This window comes from Glycine soja, chromosome 14 (genome assembly GCF_004193775.1).
Source record: "Glycine soja cultivar W05 chromosome 14, ASM419377v2, whole genome shotgun sequence".
In the NCBI taxonomy this organism is placed as follows: Eukaryota; Viridiplantae; Streptophyta; class Magnoliopsida; order Fabales; family Fabaceae; genus Glycine; species Glycine soja.
In genome coordinates, this window is record NC_041015.1 from 37,770,413 (window position 1) to 37,780,514 (window position 10,102).

The 10,102-nt window shown below is 39.4% G+C and overlaps 2 non-coding genes across 2 annotated transcripts; one reads left to right on the forward strand and one right to left on the reverse strand.

Annotated features, from left to right (window-relative positions):
• The first annotated feature begins 443 nt into the window (after positions 1-443).
• Positions 444-550, forward strand: LOC114385530. The gene has a single exon (XR_003660900.1). It is a non-coding gene; the product is annotated as a small nucleolar RNA R71 (small nucleolar RNA).
• A 6,608-nt stretch (positions 551-7,158) lies between these two features.
• Positions 7,159-7,265, reverse strand: LOC114385539. Its single transcript, XR_003660909.1, has one exon. It is a non-coding gene; the product is annotated as a small nucleolar RNA R71 (small nucleolar RNA).
• Positions 7,266-10,102: the final 2,837 nt, after the last annotated feature.

A 10,102-nucleotide genomic window follows, 5' to 3' on the forward strand; every position in this document is an offset into this window, starting at 1 on the left:
GCTGCTGAGGTTGAGGAGGTCTGTTGTAAATATTTGCAGCATAAGCTTCAGGCTGCTCAATTGCTCCAGGTTGCTGCATGGAAGGGCAAAGGTCTGTATGGTGGTCAGCAGAGGAGCACAAACCACAAACCCTTGCGACAGGTACAGATTTCTGATTCAAGGCCAGCTGGGTTACCAAGTTGACCAACGCATCCAGTTTGCCTTCGAGCTTCTTAGTTTCAGATGATGCAGATGGGTTTGTAGCTACCTCATGCACTCCTCTAATGACTATGGCATCATTTCTGGTGCTAAACTGCTGGGAGTTGGAGGCCATCTTCTCAATTAAATTTCTGGCTTCAGCAGGAGTCATGTCTCCAAGGGCTCCACCACTGGCAGCATCTATCATACTTCTCTCCATATTACTGAGTCCTTCATAAAAATATTGGAGAAGAAGTTGTTCTGAAATCTGATGGTGGGGGCAACTGGCACATAGTTTCTTAAAAATCTCCCAGTACTCATACAGGCTCTCTCCATTGAGTTGTCTAATACCTGAGATATCCTTCCTGATGGCTGTGGTCCTGGAAGCAGGGAAAATTTTTTCTAAGAATACTCTCTTAAGGTCATCCCAGCTCGTGATGGACCTTGGAGCAAGGTAATACAGCCAGTCCTTTGCCACTCCCTCTAATGAATGAGGAAAAGCCTTCAGAAATATGTGATCCTCTTGGACATCTGGGGGTTTCATGGTGGAGCAGACAATGTGAAATTCTTTCAAATGTTTGTGCGGGTCTTCACTTGCAAGGCCATGAAACTTTGGAAGCAAATGAATCAGTCCAGTCTTAAGAACATATGGGACATCCTCATCAGGGTATTGGATGCACAAGCTTTCATAGGTGAAATCAGGTGCAGCCATTTCCCTTAGAGTCCTCTCACGAGGTGGAGGTTGTGCCATGTTCTCAGAATGTGCAAAATCAGAATGCTCAGAATCAGAATGCTCAAAATTATAATGCTCAAGATCAGGATGTTCAAAATCACCAATAACAGAATGCACAGATTCACCAGTTATGGAATGCTCAGAATGATCAAAAGGTATAAAATGATGCCTAACTAATCTATGAAATGTCCTATCTATCTCAGGATCAAAGGGTTGTAAGTCAGATGGATTGCCTCTAGTCATACACTACATTCAGCATGCACACAACTAGTTGCCTTGTCATGTAAATAAAGGTGTAGGTTTGAACTACAGCTACCCTCAAATGATATCCAAATGACTTGAAATTTTGTGAGCAACCTTATAAAATGATGAGAAGATAGCACAAAAAATTTCAGACAAAAATTCAAAGTCTAACTATGAAAGCTAAAATTGGTAGGTTAAGAAAAATAAGTGAATAAAACTTGAAAAATAAAAAACTTTTGACAGAATCGCTTTTTTTGGATGATGGAGACCTCAGCCGGCCATAGGCCGCCTGCCACGGCGTAGGAAATTTTTTTCTACCCCAAATGCATATATAATAATTGCGATTCTGATAACCGGAGCAAAAGTTATGGCCGTTTGAAGTTTTGACAAACACAAAATTTGCTAGTTTTTTGGAACTTTCAAATCTGACCAAACTAAAGGCTCTAGCTATTTTTCCCACAAAATATGGATTAAAAGAAGTTACCACAAAAAAATTCAGCCAAAAATAACAACCCTAGCTACTAAAACAAAAAATCCCAATTAATTCAGCATGGGTGGTCGCTAAAATCCGTCTCTAATTGATTTCTACTACTACTGTGTTTTTCCGCAAGCTGATTTCTACTACTACTCTGTTTTCAAGCACAATCTTCACAGCAAAACACCCAAGACTGAAACAGGGGAAACGCTTAATGGTAAAACTGAAACAGAACACACATTAAACAAAATAACAGGACACTAATCAACACTAACACACATACTAACACAATACTAACAATTAAACATAAAACACGAAAGGATTAAACACACAGCACTAGCTAGCTATTATGAACCTTTGGACACTGATCCCCGGCAACGGCGCCAAATTTGATCGAGGCCGTACCCGAATCAAATAAACATGAAAATGCAGTAACTAGGAAGTGATCCTAGGTCGTTTCCCAACGAGCAGTGACAAGCCAAATGTTCATAATATACTTGCAGTAACAGTAACGATGGGGGGGGGGGGGTTTGGTTGTTTGGTAATTAAAGAGCAGAACAAATAAAATGGAATACGAAACTACTAATACTAAAAACGGGTTGTTTCCTCTGATTCAGAAGCCACTCTCTTATCCTGGGTTATGGAGAATTCGTCCCTAACAGTCAACCACTTAATCCAACCCTATTTCAATTTACTAAGCGAAAATCAACTTAGGGTTTTCAATACGTGATTAGGCACCACATACACCAGTTAGCCCTTCGTCCATTAAGCATGAACGCAAGTTAGGCTCAGAGGCAATTAATCGAACACGAAGCGTGCACTGATTAATATTCACGAAATTGGGATAACTGGTGAAGGGAAAACTGCCAGGAAACCACATTACAAACGAAACCTCAAAGAGAGTTGGGCTTCGTCCTCAAAAGGAAACAACACCAGAAAATCTAGCCTTCCATGGATTCAAACAGAAAACGCAAATGAAACATGAAGCAGAAACGTAAATGAACAAGAACGTAAATGAACAGAAACGTAAATGAAAGTAGAAGAAGAAGCAAGAATGAACTCGTAATTAGAGGCAGAAAACGTAAAATTGCATTACGAACTCAAAAACGTCAAAACAGAAAAACGAAAACCCTAAAACAAAGCTCTGAATAATGAATAGCATAACAGAATAGAATGCTCTGCACGAATCCCAAGGCAGCTATTTAAAAAGAGTCACTCATAGTCACTGGGCCCTATTACAATACTCTGGCCCAAAACGAAATAAACACTGAACAACATAAAATAAAATTGCGAAATTTCCTAATTAGAAATTAACTAAGGTAAGCGCTGCTTTATTTGCCCTTTTCAAGTCCACAACCAAAATCCGGATTAAGCCCAATGTTTCATTAATTCCTGAAATTAGATTAAAAACATCAAATTAGCTAAATGAGCCCAAATAATAAAACTGCCTAATTAATTGACAATTAAGACCAATCAATAATTAAAATGGTGCAAAAAGGGTTTAGAAAATAGAAGAAAATGATGGCACATCAGCGAGGCAGTCAACAAAAAATATCTATCTAAGGTACCCGGGCTGAGCGAGACAGCACTCGCTTAGCCACAGGTTTGTCATTAATGACGTGTACAGTGGCTTAGCGAACACGGTGGTCACTCAGCCGCGATGTTCATAAGGAAGATGAACATTCAACAAAACGAATGAACTCACTTAGCGCATGCATGCTGGCTAAGCAAGTTCGTCTGGAAATGTATACATTCAAGACTTTATTAATGAACTCACTTAGTGCATCAGACGCGCTTAGCGAGTTCGTCACGTTTTCTAGAAAACACACAGACAAAGAAGTCTTTCGACTTCCTCTTGTAGGCCTCTAATAGGCCCTTATCAGACATGCAACACAATCAACATTATCTACCACTTACAACTCCTAACAAAGTCCTAATTTTTATCTATTCTACTTACAATCTAACCCTAAAAATTGAATTTCTATCCTATGGTATTTTATCCTAAAGTATCAATAATAGAAAAGCATAAGGGAATTTAGAAACTTACTTGAATCGTAGATGCTCAGTGAAGATTTGATGAAGGATGCAAGGTTGAGGTTCGAGGATGCAATGTGCAATTTTCAGAGGAGAGAGGTTGTAGTAAAATCTTTTCAGATTTTTGGGATAAGTGTAAGTGTAACTGCTGTTGCACTTCACTCTTGGCGGGCCAACATGGGGCCCATTCAAAATTCAAATTATTATATTATTTTTTTTAATTGCGCTTAGCCCAAAGATGTGTGCTAAGCGAGTTGTGTCGATAAGAAATCTTGCAACTATCGCTAAGCCTGGCTCAATGCCGGCTTAGCTAATATAATGCATCCTATATATAGAAGGGGCACGTGCTTAGCGAGTGAGTGCCAGCTTAGCGCTATACATGCCGCAACGAATTGGGCTTAGCGGGCGTACACCGCGCTTTGCCAGTGAACACGATGCACTTAGCGAGCGCACTCTCGCTTAGCTCAATTCAGATCAAATTGAATTACGCTTAGCTCACCCATGGCCGACTTAGCGAGCCAATCAGCTTGAGATGTAGGGGTTTGAGCGCTTACCGCTGGCTATACTCGCTTAGCACACGGAGAAGATGCACTCAGCGAGGTGCTATGCACTTAGCGAGTGGACTATTTTCATGAAAATGTTTTTAAGTGATGTTCAGTCCACTTCCTCAAAACATATTGAACAACCCCCCAATATCTATGACTCACAATAAGCTGATATCCCCTTTTTCAATGATCATAAAGCAAATTCCAACTTATGCAATGCATGAAAAACAAAATGAAAAAAAATCAGAATTAGGTTGCCTCCCAGGAAGCGCTCTTTTAACGTCATTAGGTTGACGCACATACATCAATGGGTGATATCAAATTTGGCCCTCACCTTCAAGACCTCCTGTTCAACCTCCCTTACCCGCAAGCAAACATTTTGTTCTGGCACAAGCTTGTCTTCTACAAATAAATCAAAATCAATTTTTTGATCTTTGATGTGCCATTATTTTCTCCTATTTCTTAACCCTTTTTGCACCATTTTAAGTACTGATTAATTTTAATTGTCAAATTAATTAGGCAGTTTTATTATTTGGGCCCATTAAGCTAATTTGATGTTTTTAATCTAATTTCAGAAATTAATGAAGCATTGGGCTTGAATCCAGAATTGGGCTTGGATTTGAAGAGGACAAACTATTTTATTCTACAAAATTAGATCTTATCTTATCTTATCTAGATATTATTTAGATTTGATCTCATCTAGATATTATTTCAGCTAGATCTTATCTTATCTTATCTAGATTTGATTTGATTTTATTTATGGGCTTGGATTTAAAACAGATTTGTAAGCTTTGGGGCTAAAAAAAACTATATAACAGCATCAAGGTTCTAGTTTTGGCCTCTCTTCTCTCTCCCCTATTTTTCGTTTTTTAGTTTTAGGCTTTTTCTTCTCTTTCTCCTTTATTTTTCGTTTATGCAATTCCAGTTTGACTTTTCATTTTAGCAATAAAATTTCGTTCTCTAATGATTAATGGAAGGTTAAGTCCCCAACGCTGCTTTCTCTTGAGGATCAAGCACAGTTCTCTTTGAGGTTCTATTATTACTGTTAAATTCTGTTCAGTTTTTCCTCTTCGCTAATTACTCTGAATTTGTTGCTATTAATTCATGCATGCTTAGTGCTTGATTAATTTTCTCTGCACTTAATTTACGTTCATGCTTAATGATCGTTTATGAGTAATTGGTGTATGTGTTGCTTAATCACATAATGAATGCCTTATGTTAAATTTCGCTTAGTAATTGAATTTAGGGTTGGATTAAGTGGTTTAATTGATAAAGGATAAATTCTCGCAACCTAGGATAAGAGACTTGCTTGTGAATCAAGGGGAAACAACGTATTTTAATTCTGATATTTTCTAATTCAATTTTACTTGCTGTTTATTTACAAAAGCAAACAACCCCCCCCCCCCCCCCCCAATTTGTTACTATTTGCTACTATCTGTTATGAACATTTGGTTTATCATTGCTCGTTGGGAAACGACCTAGGATCACTTCCTAGTTACTGCATTTTAATGTTTATTTGATTCGGGTACGCCCTCGATCAAATTTGGTGCCGTTGCCGGGGAGGAGTGTCCAAAGGTTCATAATAGCTAGTGTCGTGTTAGTGTTTAATTCTTTTGTGTTTTATGTTTAATTGTTAGTGTTGTGTTAGTGTGTGTGTTAGTGTTGTTTAGTGTCTTGGTATTTTGTTTAGTGTGTGTTCTATTTTAGTTTTTCTGTTAAGCGCTTCTCCTGTTTCAGTTTTGGGTGTTTTGCTGTGAATAGTGTTTTGCGATGGATTTAGCGACCACTTTTGCTTGTGGCAAAACATAGTAGTAGTGGAAATCATGTAGCGACGGATTTTAGCGACCACCCTTGCTGAATTATTTGGGATTTTTTGTTTTAGTAGCTAGAGTTGTTATTTTTGGCTGAATTTTTGTGTGGTAACTTCTTTTAATCCATAATTTGTGGGAAAAATAGCTAGAGCCTTTAGTTTGGTCAGATTTGAAAGTTCCAAAAAAGTAGCAAATTTGATTTTTGTCAAAACTTCAAACGACCATAACTTTTACCCCGGGTATCAGAATGACTATTATTATATATGTATTTGGGGTAGAAAAAAAATTTCCCATGCCATGGCAGACGGCCATAGGCCAGCTGAGGTCTCCTTCTTCCAAAAATTGCGATTCTGTCAAAAGTTTTTTATTTTCCTAGTATTATTCTCTTATTTTTCTTAAGTTGTCATTTTTAGCTTCTAAAGTTAGACTTTGAATTTCTGTTTGAAATTTTTTGTGCTATCTTCTCATCATTTTATAAGGTTGCTCACAAAATTTCAAGTCATTTGGATATCATTTAATGGTAGCTGTAATTCAAACCTACACTGTTACTTGCATAAGAAGGCAACTAGTTGTGCATGCCGAATGTAGTGTATGACTAGAGGCAATCCATCTGACATACAACCCTTTGATCCTGAGATAGATAGGACATTTCATAGATTAGTTAGACAACATTTAGTACCTTTTGAGCATCCTGAGCATTCTGTTATTGGTGATTTTGAGCATTATAGTTTTGAACATTCTGATTTTGCATATTCTGAGAACATGGCGCAACCTCCACCCCGTGAGAGGACTCTAAGGGAAATGGCTGCACCTGATTTCACCTACGAAAGCTTGTGCATCCAATACCCTGATGAGGATGTCCCATATGTTCTTAAAACTGGATTGATCCATTTGCTACCAAAGTTTCATGGCCTTGCAGGAAAAGACCAACACAAGCATCTGAAAGAATTCCATATTGTCTGCTCCACCATGAAACCACCAGATGTCCAGGAGGATCACATATTTCTGAAGGCCTTTCCTCCTTCTTTAGTGGGAGTGGCAAAGGACTGGCTATATTACCTTGCTCCAAGGTCCATCACGAGCTGGGATGACCTCAAAAGAGTATTCTTAGAAAAACATTTCCCTACTTCTAGGACCACGACCATCAAAAAGGATATTTCAGGTATTAGATAACTCAGTGGAGAGAGCCTATATGAATACCGGGAGAGATTTAAAAAATTATGTACCAGTTGCCCTCACCACCAGATTTCAGAGTAGCTTCTTCTCCAATATTTTTATGAAGGACTCAATAACATGGAAAGAAGTATGATAGATGCTGCCAGTGGTGGAGCCCTTGTTGACATGACCCCTGCTGAAGCCAGAAATTTAATTGAGAAGATGGCCTCCAACTCCTAGCAATTTAGTGCTAGAAGTGATGCTATTGTCATTAGAGGAGTGCATGAAGTAGCCACAAATTCATCCTCATCAGGCGAGACTAAGAAGCTTGAAGGTAAGCTAGATGCCTTGGTTAACCTGGTAACCCAACTGGCCATGAATCAAAAATCTGCACCTATCGCCAGACTCTGTGGTTTATGCTCCTCTGTCGACCACCACACTGACCTTTGCCCTTTTATGCAACAATCTGAAGCAATTGAACAACCTGAAGCTTATGCTGCAAACATCTACAACAGACCTCCTCAACCTCAGCAGCAAAATCAGCCACAACAGAATAATTATGACCTCTCCAGCAATAGGTACAATCCCAGATGGAGGAATCATCCCAACCTTAGATGGTCAAATCCTTCACAATAGCAGCAGCAACAACAACAACCTTATTTTCAAAATGTTGCTGGCCCAAGCAGACCATACGTTCCTCCACCAATCCAGCAACAACAATAACAATAGCCCCAGAAACAACAAACAGTTGAGGCTCCTCCGCAACCTTCCCTTGAAGAACTTGTGAGGCTCCTCTAGAAACCTCACAATCTCTCAAAATCTCATCCAAAGCTCCCCAAGATGGCTTCCTCTTCAAGCTCAACTCTCTCTCAGTCTCTCCACAGCCAAAAACTCTCCAAAAACTCAACTCCACCACCCTATCGTGATTTTAGCTTAAATAGGCAATCCTATCGATGGATGCACGCTTAGCGGAAGATGAGCTCGCTTAGCGCATGTAAGTGACTTCTGGTTTAGCGTCAGTCACATTCGCTCAGCCTGAAGGTGCAGATAGTGCGCTTAGCGAGTTGGCTTTCGCTCAGTGCCTCTATACAACTCATCCTTCTTCCAGAATTGTCCCCGTGCTTAGCCACCAGATGGTGCGCTCAGCGGATGACACGGTCAGCTAGATGATGAGTGGCTTAGCAAGTTCATGAAATTTGCACTTCACCAATCTTGCCTATTTTACCTGAAATTGAAGTGGAATGATCATTAAATACACAGAACTGGGATACAAAGTACCTATTACCTAAATTATCAAAAAGTAATTACAATACTACCAGAAACAATTATACATGGGAGGAGTTGTATTTAATTTACAATAGTTTTTTACAAAAAAGTTAGTCGTATTGACCGACTAACAAGATTCCACCAGTTCGTTAACAAACCTCCACTATTCACGATTTCAATTAGAGTTTACATTGCATGGAAACCATTCACCTTCAAAAGAAGAAGAGAACTTTGTCCACTGCTGATCTCAACGATAAAGTTCAACATGAAGCACCTCCATCTTCGATTCACCTTGATTGCTTCCACCATCAAGGATCACCTTCCATCGACCCGAACCCAATAGATGAAAACATTGCAAGGATGCATTTTGAAGTGGCCTTTCTCTCCGAGAATGCTTACAACATTCAAAGGAGATTGGACGTAGAGTTCCAACCTTCAATACATTGGACGCAATTTCCATTGGAAGTTGAAGAAGAAGTAGTCAGCTTCCCTTCGCCTATACATAAAGCTGATCAAGCCGCATCCTCTTCTACTACCCTGGATCCACCTACAAGGATTGAAGTTCTTCCTCCCTCCACATGGAAAAGACTTCAGCCCAAAGTTTCCAAGCCTTCCTCCACTATGGCCAAGCACAAAAGTGTATATAAGATTCCATCAAGGGCCTATAGAGAAACGATGAGCTACGATAAAGACATGATTAGATAGTGTCTGAAGATTGATGCCCAACAAATTGATCCATCCTCCAATGATTTCATGCCACCGTTTCTACATCCAAAGCACATCCAACTCTTCACTCCAACTTCTCAATTCGTTTCTTTAGTCTATGGGCATCAAACCATTCCTCTCACTAAGGACGACATCTTTAATGTTGGGATGATTATAATGCAATGCTGGCTAATTGGCTAGTGGCCAAGCTATTCTCCTGGAATTCACATTAAACCAACCACCACCATCAAGTCCATGTCGGACTGTATTGCTCTGAGGTTGCCTCCATTGGACCTCAGGAAGAAGAAAGGGAAGGTTCATCCTCACAACAAGCCAATGCCTCATCCTAGTCCAAAGGATAATATTACCTAACATCCAATTCCTTACAATTAGAGCAATTACTTCCCCAGGGATGCTGCCGAGAAGACCATTGCTCTGAAACCAAACAATGAGTTTGACCAAAATGACACCATGCTCTTTTATTTTAAAGACATGTATGAAAACTCTCGTCTTGAGTCCACCTCAGAGTATGACAAGGAAAACACTTCCAATCATATACGCATGGTGCAGATCTAGCGTCCAACCAAGATTTATAGATTCAATGATTAGCATATGTGCTTCTTGAGGAAAGAGGGAGATAATGAGTTCTATCAATGACACATTCATGATAATCCTCCTCTTCAATCTCAGTTTGTCTTCAACTTGCATAAGTACCCAAAAGCTACTATGAGAAGGGAAATTGTAACTACTTTGGTAAGGTTTCCTACACTTAAAGAGTGTCTATTCTCTCCTGATCATAACCCTAGGCTTCCAAGACAAGGCATGGCTGCTAAACTTCAAAGAAAACAAGACAAACTCAACCGATAGTTGATGCAAATGCAAAAGGAAGATAAAGCTAAACAACAATAGGAGAAGCTTGAATCTAAAAAGTTGTTCAGCAATCTTCATGCCCATCTTG